This window comes from Pygocentrus nattereri, chromosome 3 (assembly GCF_015220715.1).
Source record: "Pygocentrus nattereri isolate fPygNat1 chromosome 3, fPygNat1.pri, whole genome shotgun sequence".
Lineage (NCBI taxonomy): Eukaryota > Metazoa > Chordata > Actinopteri > Characiformes > Serrasalmidae > Pygocentrus > Pygocentrus nattereri.
In genome coordinates, this window is record NC_051213.1 from 48,668,407 (window position 1) to 48,680,486 (window position 12,080).

General features: G+C 45.1%; 1 protein-coding gene across 3 annotated transcripts in view; it reads right to left on the bottom strand.

Annotated features, from left to right (window-relative positions):
- Positions 1-6,214, bottom strand: part of LOC108437478 (protein shisa-7) — a 38,773-nt gene extending 32,559 nt beyond the window's left edge. For 2 of the 3 annotated variants that reach the window (XM_017714591.2, XM_017714588.2), the window contains exon 1: positions 5,655-6,214. The gene's annotated coding sequence lies outside the window, so the exon portion shown is untranslated. Of the gene's footprint in view, positions 1-5,378; positions 5,479-5,654 lie in introns of all 3 variants that reach the window. The other variant, XM_037537164.1, reaches the window with a different exon arrangement.
- Between the last annotated feature and the right edge of the window lie 5,866 nt (positions 6,215-12,080).

Below are 12,080 nucleotides of genomic sequence, written 5' to 3' on the forward strand. Positions count from 1 at the left end.
CTCTGCTAAAGCCTGAGTAGACTGATAAATCAATGTGATCAGTTATTAATCTCAGCGTTACTGAGCTCTGCTAAAGCCTGAGTAGACTGATAAATCAATGTGATCAGTTATTAATCTCAGTGTTACTGAGCTCTGCTAAAGCCTGAGTAGACTGATAAATCAATGTGATCGGTTATTAATCTCAGCGTTACTGAGCTCTGCTAAAGCCTGAGTAGACTGATAAATCAATGTGATCAGTTATTAATCTCAGTGTTACTGAGCTCTGCTAAAGCCTGAGTAGACTGATAAATCAATGTGATCAGTTATTAATCTCAGCGTTACTGAGCTCTGCTTAGCCCTTTTGCTATCGTTGCTAACGGCCATGATCTGATTTCACATTCAAGAACAAACTGCAAAAGTGATTCCTCAAGGATTCAAAAGTCTATGAGACTCAGAATCTTCTGTAACTGCATTAAGAACTTTGTTTCAAAGATTATCTTCTCGGACCAACTTGCTGTTAATCTGCTTCAAAATTGGTTGGTTAGTGTAGTGGGTAACACCTCAGCCTTCTACACTGTAGACTGGGGTTCAATCCTTGCCTGGGCAGCACCCTCCACTATACCAATAAGAGTCCTTGGGCAAGACTCCTAACACCGCCTTCGCCTACCTGGGTAAAATGATCACGTTGTAAGTCGCTCTGGATAAGAGCGTCAGCCAAATGCCGTACATGTAAAATGCCTGTATAAGCTACATGATAATAGGCAGTGAGCACAGTTATGACCAGCGGTAGTTCACCGCTGTTACACCATTCAGGAGTGGTGTGGATCATGTTTGAAGACGGTAACCCAGCGTGGATGTTCTGTCACTCTGTAAAATTCCCACTGGGCTGTGTGAGGCAGCCGCCCTTCATGCTGTGTGAAAAGTTCATGACGATTGGACCAATAGAAATGCTCCAAAATTGCTTGGAACAAAATCTCTTTGCATTGACTTACATGGAAAGTAAAGAACGTTTTTGCCTTTTCCTGTGAAGCTGCCATTTTGGAGACGCTTGTTTTTCTTTGGACAGTGACGATAAAAAAAATTACACAATTTTCCAAAACATGTCCGGTGTCTGAGGCTTGCTGGGCCTATGCGGCTAACGCAGCTGCCTGTGATCAAGCTTAGACCTTTAAGATCAGTTATAACAGTCAATCAAAAGACGTAAATCCACTTTACCAACAAGGTAGGAGTGTCTGATAGAGTGGACAGTGAGTGGACACAGTGTTTAAAAACTCCAGCAGTTCTGCTGTGTCTGATCCACTCAGACAGTGTTACTGCGAATGACCCACCACCCAAACAGTACCTGCTCTGTGAGGGTCCGTGGGGGTCCTGACCACTGAAGAACAGGGTAACAGAGTATCAGAGAAACAGATGGACTACAGTCTGTAACTGTAGAACTACAGAGTCCAGCTATACGGTCAGTGGAGCTGATAAAGTGGACAGTGAGCACGGAAACGAGGAGGTGGTCATGATGTTAAGCCTGATCGGTGTGTATGGCCAGGGCCCAAGTCCTTGTGGCTACCAGCCTTAGTGTGTAATGAGACTGAGATCTTAAGGGGCTAACCGATACATGAGAACATGTGTGATCTATCTGTGACTTTAAACATGGACCGAAACTTCGTTTAACAGCGTCACTGGCCTCCCGTTGGCACATGTGTAGCGTAGCGCGTACTGGGGAATGGCGCTAGCCTGCGTAGGCCATTGAAAACACCTCATAATCTGAGTGGAACAGGACGCCCCTCTCTGTAAACCGGATTAGGCTTTCTTAAGCGCCGCAACCCGATCGGCAAGAGACTGTGGGCGACGGGAGCGAGAGATGTGGCGCTGGAGATGTGGCGCACTGACAAAGCAGGTGTGCGCAGAGCGCTGGGCCTGCTGGGCTCATCGAGGAGCCGCCTGCCTCGCCTCGAAAGCGCCGTCCCTCTCGACCAGCCTGTGGAACGGCGTGTCTGTTTTTTGGACGTTCTCTTCTTTTTCCTCTCCCCTCCCTCACTTTCTCGCTCACTTTCTCCCTCTCTCTCCCCTCTCTCTCTCTCTCTCCCTCTCTCCCTCTCTCTCTCTCTCTCTCTCCCTCTCTCTCTTTATGATATTCAGTGCGTGGGTTGAGGCAGCTAGCTCTCTCTCAGAATAGCACTGCAGCAGTTCATACTTGTGGAGAGAGGGAAAAAAGAGAATGACAGAGAGGACGAACAGACCCCTCTGAGGCCGCTTTTCTTCTCCTTTTTTCTTTTCTTTCACACCTCTAAGAAAAAGCTCTTTTGTCCACGTGCCTCTGCATAGACATAATGATATTAGCCTAGCGCCTTTCTGGACTGGCACGTCTATGGCGCTGCTCATATGATGTAATATAATATAGCATAATAATCTGGTTTCTGGTCCCCTCCACCGCCGACGACCCCCCCCCACCCCTGACACTTCAGCAGTGACACTGGGTTCACACAGCCAGTGCAAATCACAGGGAAATTACACGCAGCTCTCTTGGCGGCGCAAATGGCCAGGATGTTCCGTCACTCGCCGCTACGAAGTGTTTCCAGAGGAATTTAGTTCACCTCTCCCTCCGCGTCGTTCAGTAAAGATTCCGTAAACATGAGGAAGTTTTTTTTTTGACTGGAGAAGCCGTCAGACTGATCAGATTAGAGGAACAGACGAGGCGAGTCGGCTGTAAGGCTTCTACAGTTTGCGAGGCTTTGAGCGAAGCTTGATTGACGTGGACGTGTTTGTAGCTGTGCATGTGGTGGGAGTCGAGGGCAGTGGCGCAAATTATGTAGGACAGCATGAGTCTGAGAGAGAGAGAGAGGAAAGGAGTGAGACAGGGAGAAAGAGGGATACAGTGGGGAAAGAGAGAGAGAGAGAGAGAGAGAGAGATGGTGGAGAAACAGTTTGAGAAGCTCAGCTACAACAGTAACACTGCATGCTGTCGTACCAATAAAGATGTCCTGAACTGATATATAGATAGATAGATAGATAGATAGATAGATAGATAGATAGATAGATAGATAGATAGATAGATAGATAGATAGATAGATAGAGAGCAAAACTGATTCACTCAGATTTCCTCTTGGGGATCAATACAGCACATCCACTCATCCCATCTATCCATCCATCCTTCTGTCCACCCATTGGTCCATCCATCTGCTGATCATGTCCATTTATCTATCCATCCATCCATCAGTCTAACTATCTATCCATCCATCTATATATCCATCAGTCCATCCATCAATCGAATCTATCCATCGGTCCATCCTATCCATACACCCAGGCATATATCTATCCATCCATCCGTCTACTACCCATCCGTCCACCAGTCTGCCCATTCAACTATCCATCAGTCCGTCCACTATACCCATTTCTATATCCGTCTATTCATCTCTATATCCTTCCATCCATCCATATATGCATCCATCCATCCATCTCATTGGTTCGTCTATTCACTGATCTGATCATTCATCTTCCGGTTAATCCAGACAATCATCAATATATCCATCCATTTATTCATCCGTTCATTCATCTGTCCTTCCATATATCCATCCATCTGTCATCCATCCATCTCTCTAGCTGTCATTTGTCCATCTATCCACCGCCCTGCCCATTGATCTATCCATCAAGCCGTCGAATCATCAATAAACCCGTCTATAAGTCCATCGATTTTATTTATTCATTCATCTATCCATCCATCCATCTACCCTCCATTCATCCACCAATCTGCCCATTCATCTGTCTATCCATCAATTTATCTCTATATCCTTAGATCTATCCATTTATTCATTCATCCATCCATCCATCAATCCATCTACCATCCATTCATCCACCAATCTGCCCATTCATCTGTCTATCCATCAATTTATCTCTATATCCTTAGATCTATCCATTTATTCATTCATCCATCCATCCATCAATCCATCTACCATCCATCCACCAATCTGCCCATTCATCTATCCATGAAGCCGTCGAATCATCAATATACCCATCTTTATGTCCATCGATTTATCTCTATATCCTTCCATCCATCCATTTATTCATTCATTCATCCATCCATCCATCAATCTGCCCATTCATCTATCTATCCATCAAGCCGTCGAATCAATATAACCATCTGTACACTCATCCATTTATCTCTATCTTTCCATCCATTCATTTATTCATCCATCCATCCATCTATCCATCTATCATCCATCCAGTCATCCACCAATCTGCCCAGTCATCTATCTATCCATCAATCTGTCAAATCATCGATATACCCATCTGTCCATCTATCCACCAATCTGTCCATTCATCAATGTATCGCTGCTGTCTGTACAAAACCTCATATCTCCATTTTTAGCAATTTTCAGTTTTGGACATAATTTTAAAAAGCCTGCTGTTCTTTACCTTGTGTGTAAATTCCATGATCAATGGACCACAATAAACATCTCAAAATGACTCGGAAAACACTCTGGTTCCATTGACTTCCATTAAAAGTAAAGTATGTTTTTCCCTTCTCCTGTAAAGTTACCATTTCGGTAGATACGAGGTTTTGTTCCGACAACAGCGGTACCCGTTTATCTATATATCCACCCATCTATCTATACATCCTTCCGTCCATATATCTCAGTGGCACAAAACACTCATTTAATTGATGTCGACATGTTTTCAGTGTGTGCACCTCTATCTGTCTGCCTGCCTGCCTGCCTGCCTGCCTGTCTGCCTGCCTGTCTGTCTGTGGTAATGACAGATGCGGAACAGACCGTATCTGTCCAGCAGACTCTGATCTCTCACTGCAGTCCATGTGCAACCGGTGGTGCGTTTGTGCTCCTGTGTATCAGCGTGAAGGAGTCCGGTCAGGACTCAGAGTGGACATGTAGGCCCGGGAGGGAGGGGGGTAAGGGGAGGGGGGCAGCAGGGCTGAATGACCGTCTGCGTTGGCGTGAAAGTGTGTGTTTTGCATGTTTTGGTGGAGCATCAGGACTACGAGCAATCGGCTTTCTGCAGCTTACAATCTGACTGCGTCCCTTTTGCATATATATGTGTGTATATATACACATATACATATACATATACATATATATATATATATATATATACACACACACATATATATCAACAGGTTTCTAAAGCATGCATTCTGACTATGCTTTGAAAAACTATAATCAACAGTTTTCTGCAGTTCATATATATATATAGAGTATGTATATATATATATATATATATATATATATATATAGTATGTATAAACTATGGTTATACGGGGAGGATGCAAGCTCCTCAGCTCTTCTCCATCCTGGCAGACAGCAGACAGTTGCTATAGTAATAGCGAGGAGGAATGAAAATAAGGGGCCAGTGTTGCGCGAGAGCGATGCGGAGCGCCCAAGTTAGAGACTTACCTGAGCGCGCGAGTCGGCTGAAGCTCACGACTCCTCTCAGCTCGGTGGCACGACGTTCAGACGTGTGCGCGAGGCAAACAAGCCGGGCAATCACCTAACACTGTGGGGAGGGGGGGTGTGTGAAGGAGCCTGAAGTTGGAATTTTCCCGTTCCACCTTAAATGGTGCAGCGGCTGCATTCAGGCGTCACAGACGCCTGAATGCAGCCGCTGCACCATTTAAGGTGGAACGGGAAAATTCCAACTTCAGGCTCGGTGAGTGAATAAAGGCTGCTTACCTGCTTTCCACACGGCTGTCTTCTGAGCCCCGGTGGTCTCCATGGCTGAGTGGGGGGGTGGGGGGTGGTGGTGGTGGTGGTGGTGGAGGTGGAGGTGGTGGTGGTGGGGGGATTACATCACACCTACATAGGGTCCTCAACCAAGACTTGTTTATGTCTTTCTGACGACGCGTTGTGAAGGTATTCCAGGTGAACGCGGGGCTCCGGGGCTTAGTTCCTTGCTCTGCTTTAACTGGCCAAAATATCGGAAACCCGGCTCTGTTAGTTTTCTCTCCTCTCTCTTCTTTATTCTTCAACAGATGCTGCATAAAATGTTAGTCCTTCTTCTCCTCGTCGCTGCTAGACTGCAGGCTGCTCTAAAGAGCGCTCAGGCACATCCCTCCTTCCCTCCCTCCCTCCCTCACTGCCTCCTCTAGAGCACGAAACACCGGCGGAATGAGGCGGCGGTGCTTTCACGGAGGTCCGCTTCTCCCGCTCAGCACTGCGTCTCTGGCTGCCGCGGAGCGCCGCGTCTTCCCAGCTGGACCATCTTCATCCCTCCGAGCTCGCGCGCGATCATGGCTGGCTTGAAAGGGGGGGTGGGGTGGGGGGTGGGGGGGTTGGCTTGAAAGGGGGCTTTGTTGGGGGTGGGGGGGCTTTGGGAAGCGAGCTATAGGAGAGGATGGAATCGGTTGCCAAGGCAACGGTGTCATTTTTTTTTTTGTTTTTTTTTTTTTGTTTTTGTTTATTTGCTTATTTATTTATTTAGCTGGGGGTGATGAATAACCAGTGGAGCATTTTTTTACCCTCGTGCACTTATTTATAATAAATAACATGCATTAACACGTGATTCATGGCTCATTTTTATGGTTATAATGATGAGAATAATAATGATGATGATAAAAACAATAATAAAGTTAGAACTACCACCTATGTTGCTAATGCACCCCAGTGCACGAGCTCAGCCCAATCACACAGGTTGCACGCGCTTCCTGCACTCTCAAATACGACGGTTCTCCAAGGGTTACTACATGCTGTAGAACCATGAGCGCTCAAAGAACCTTTTGCATGCTTTGACTGGCTCTTTTCAGTCGTTCTTCAGATTGATGGAGAACGTGTCGTATGTGGTTCTATGTGGAAGCTTTATGAACGTGGTTCTAGATAACAATAGCAGGACCCTTTTAGGTGCTACATGGAACCATTGACTTTAAAAGAACCCCTGAAGACCCACCTCTTTTAAGAGAGCAGTCAGCGTGGGCTGGTTTATGTCCATATAATACACTTAAAGGGGAATTCCACCCGAATTTCCCCACATCTCTCACTCAAACTGGCCAGAGTGGTTTTCGGTAATGGTACAATTATCCATACATCTGTTTGGGGGGACTACTTTCCTTTACAATACGCCGCATGTATCCCTCCGCCTCAAGCCAAAATCTTCTTGAAATGACTGTAAAACATCGTCTCAGGCAGTGAATTCATAACGGCTGAATGTAGGGACTTTCTGTGAGGGAGCTTTTAGAGGTGGACGTCTGGTTCCTATCACTGCCACTGTGAACAGCTCCCCACATAGCAAGAGGATATGGCCACTGCTGGACCCCTGATGGCAAAGCTGGAGGCCCACTGGCTTTTTGCTCAGTGCGAGCACTCATGTTCCGCTCACAGGCCAACTTGCCTACTTTCTTCCTACTATCATCCTTTGTAAATTAGTTGAGTAAGTCATTATCATTAATCAGTAATATCATTAATAATAATAATATCATATCAACCTAGCACAGTGTCAGCAACAGCATTTTCAACAAAATCATTGTACATTCGGCCTAGTCATTACATTTTCCCTGCTAATTGTTTGCATTTTTCCAAAATAAAAGTCTGTGCTCACTTAAAATCTGTTTGAAGAGATTAAAAACTAGTTAGGCCTTGTGTGCAGGACAATAATCTGGGTGGTCCGAGGGTGGACCAACACTCAGCAGGGTGCCAACCTTATCAAGCCAATGAACCGATATATCACTGCTGTCGGAGCAAATCCTTGCATCCCCATTTTTGTCGTTTTTTTAGTTTTTGACACAATTTGAAAGCACCAGTTGTTCTTTACGTTGTGTGTAAATTTCATGATAAATGGACCAACAGAAATGACCCAAAATTCCTTGGGGAAAAAAGTCTAGCTCCCTTGACTTATTAAAAGTAGAGTATGTTGTTTCCTTCTCACTGCAATAAAAACAGACATGGTTCTGTAGTGGAAATCACTGCATGGGCTCAGAAACACTTCTGAAAACCACTGTCTGTGAACACAGTTCATCACTGCATCCACAAACGCTGTTAAACTCTAAAACTCAAAGAAGAACCCAAATATGAACAGGATCCAGAAACGCTGCCACCTTCTCTGGGCCTGAGCTCATTTAAAATGACTGAGGGGAAGTGGAAAAGTGTCCTGTGGTCCGGCGAATCAACATTTTAAATTCCTTTCGGAAATCATGGACACTGTTATCATGAACAATCTGAGCTAAGGAGGGGAGGGACCACTCAGCTTGTTATCAGTGCACAGTTCAAAAGCCAGTATTCATGATGGTTTAGGGGGCATAAGTGCACATGGCATGGGTGACGGATGATTCACATGTTTTGGAGTAACATCTGCTGCCGTCCATACGACGTCTTTTTCAGGAAAGGCCTTGATTATTTCAGCAAGACAGTATCAAACCACATTCTGCAGGTATTACAGCAGCATGGCGCCGTATTAAAGAGTCCGGGTACCAAACTGGCCTGCCTGAAGTCCAGACCTGTCACCACTGACAACATTTTGTCCATATTTCCCTCAGTTCCCAAACGCTTACAGAGTCTTGATCAAAGTAGAGGTGATGCAGTGGTAAACAACCCCGTCCCCACTTTTTTGGCACGTGTTGCTGGCGTCAAATTCAAAAAAGAGGTAGATTTTTCAACAAACAATAAAACTTAAAATAGATTTCACATGATTTGCATATCATTGAGTTCTGCTTTGTCACATTTTCTGCTTTTTTTTGGAAACGGGGGTTCTAACTCTTACCAGCAGCCACGAAAGAATGCATTTGTGGCCAGAGCTTGGATAAATCCATCGGTCTAAATCAGTGGTATGGTTTCCATCAAAATCCTTCGATTTCTGAATGTGCTGAAGCCCACCCCTCCCCCCCGGTCTCAGCCAGTACTGTCTCAGACAGTAATTAGGCAGCGAGCACTCTGCTATTCCTATACAGGTGGGTGGGCCGCTGTTAGGCCTCTGCGGCAGCCCCACAGAGAGAAACTGTTCAGCCGTTATAACCGCCTCAAATTACAGCCTGCGTGCGTCCTCTGCAAATCTGCATGCCGCGAGAAAACCACAGAGATTACACGTTCGGCAGCGAGAGAAAAGTCCCTCAATGAAACGAATCAATAAAACATTCAACGCTGTTTTTTTACATCTGACTCCAGCTCCAGCATGAGCACCCGTGAAAAGCTTAAATTAGCCTATTCAGAAGTGACGCTTTCACCAAAAGTCAAATTCAGCCTGTTCGCACCCTGAGCGCCGCCAATCAGCCGAGACGCGTTCGCCGTCTCAAGGTTTCTCAGTTTTACTGCTGGAGCTACGAGGCTAAAGCCACTAGCAGGTAATAGACGCTTATACTTCTAACTGCATGCAGGCATTACGTTTAAGTGACCCTTATTAGTCCCACAACGGAGGAATTTCACCTCCGCATTTAACCCATCCGTGCAGTGAAACACCACATACACACTAGTGAACACACACACACTAGGGGGCAGTGAGCACACTTCACCGGAGTGGTGGGCAGCCCTATCCGCGGCGCCCAGGGAGCAGTTGGGGGTTAGGTGTCTTGCTCAAGGACACCTCAGTCATGTGCTGTTGGCTCTGGGGATCGAACCAGCGACCTTCCAGTCACAGGGCCGGTTCCCTGACCTCCAGCCCACGACTGCCTCCGCACACACTTGCCCTGTCGAGTCGTAATCAAATAGACTTATAATTATCTATAAAAATGGACTGAAGTGTGGACAAAATTCAGGCTTCAGTGCGTTTGTTTCTACCGCTTTCAGCTGTGCTAATGTACATACAGCTGATTCCACCCTGTGATGGACTGGCAACCTGTCCAGGGTGTATCCTGCCTTCCGCCCGATGACCGTTGGGATAGCACCCTCCTGCAACCCAGAAGGAGAAGCGGCTTAGACGTGTGTGGGTGGGTGGGTGTGTGTGGGTGGGTGGGTGATGCTATGACTGGGTTGCCATTTAGCTCATTTTCTAATCTTTTCTCAACTTTGAAACGAAGAAAACAAGCATTTAAACCATTCTAACAATACCTCACTGAGGACGCATGACAAAAGATGTTTCAGGCATTAGATGATAATTGGATTTGCACATTTAACATCTTATGAAAATAAAAAACACATTTCTGAAGTATTTTATGGTTATATTTGAAGGTGAAGTGTAAAAATGGGTTGGGCTGGGTAAAAATGCTGTTTCATGAATGCTGATAGGTTTTAATAATGTTCTACGTCGTTTATCTGAAACGTGCACGTACGATAATGTGAGGGGCACCTTAAAATGCTTTTTTATGTCCACTGTATCTACTGTACATACACTCACTGGCCACTTTATTAGGTCATGTCATGTGCCGTCAGCTCTGGGGATCGAACCGGCGACTTTCCGGTCACAGACGGTTTAACATTTACTGAACGATGGCTTGAAAATCATGGACTGCATTCACTTACTTCATGTCCATGTAAGAAAAGTACCATTCGATTTTATTCAATTTTGCATAATAAGCTTTTTCATCATTTATGACACTGTAATTCCCAAAGAAAACATTTTTTTTCTCAGATTTATTACTTTTTTCCATCATCAACATTCCATATAAAACTCAGAAGACTCGTGTAGGTTCTCTGGTGGTTCTGGATGGTAAATAAAGTGTCCATATCTGTGTTGTAGTCATGGCGACGTCTGGTTCCCATCACCAGCACTGTAAATGAAATCCAACTGGCTCTGAATCACTTTGTTCACATCTCAACGATTGAGTTACGTAGAGATTTCGGGAAACGGAAGGAATTCCCATTTAAGTCAACCCTAATGACCCCTTACTGTCATCATCAATTATCACTGTAGTTTTACAAACTGCAGGAAATTTGATTATAGCAGCTAATAAATAAGCCACCTTGGTGGATTGTCAACCCTCTTTGTCACTTTTCCAAAACATTTTCTTCGCTTTCCGTATTTCCAGGTGTTTTATATGATTGTATAACTAGCCTTTACATTTCCAGGACACAGAGGAACACTGGCTGTTGTATTATGGGTAACATCAGTGTTACATAAGCTACAGAGCAGCCTTCAGGACTTTCCACCACATCAGAGCTGGTCACAGTGGTGGTGATAGGAACCAGACGTCCACCTCTAGAAGCTCCCTCACAGAAAGTTACTACACGAAATGGAACTCGTGTAGGTTCTCTGGTGGTTCTGGATAGTAAATAAAATGTCTATATCCGTGTTGTAGTCATGGCGACGCCTGGTTCCCATCACCACCACTGTATAAAGACATCTGAAGCATTTCACACCAAACCGCTCGGAATGACTTGCAGAAAATTCCCCTTTCAAGCAAAGTTATACACACAGTGTCACCCCAATATATCTGAAGACTAATATACTTTATTATTAATTTAAATAACTTACATGGACACAAAAACGCCCCGCGGTCCACCCAGAACCTCACAAGCTGGCGAAAGGTTACCCGTATTCATGGTCTTAACCAGAGTTCAGAACTGTTACAGAGGGTTTCCTTGGAAGATGTAGGCCCCACACTGGGAACGATGGGCCTTTGCTGGACGTCCACTGAACCAGACACGTTCTAACAGCAACCAGTGTTGCACAGATAAGACACTTCACACCTCCACGAGGCCTGTCGGGGCTGGAGCGCAGATCTAATATACCAAACTGGGTTTAAAAAGATGGCCTTCAGAACTGGACCACTAAAACTGAAGGACTTAAAAAAAGACAAGGGAAAGAAACAAGGTGGTCAGTGATGGAGACTAGACAAATAGGTGTCTGGGGATGAAGGACTGCCCTGGCTTTGATTTTAAAAAATCAACCTGCATGGTCTTGATCTGCTCCTTCTGGTTCAGTGCCAAAGCTAGAAGCTAGATAGGGATATTTTAAAAAAAATAAAAAACTGGAAATGCTGGAAAAACAAACAGTAATATAAAAACTTGCGATCACAAGAGCGAACAAACATGGAAGAAGTCATGAACAATTATATTCAGACCACACTTTAACCCCTTCTTACTCAATGCAAGAGCTTTCAGAGCACCTGGAACGCTTTTCCACTTCATATGTTACCAATTCACGCCGTCTTGCGGAGCATTTTCCTACACCTGCTGATCAAAACATCTCATCCTGCCAAGGTCATTCAGCTTATGAGACTGTATGGACTGTAGCCAGCA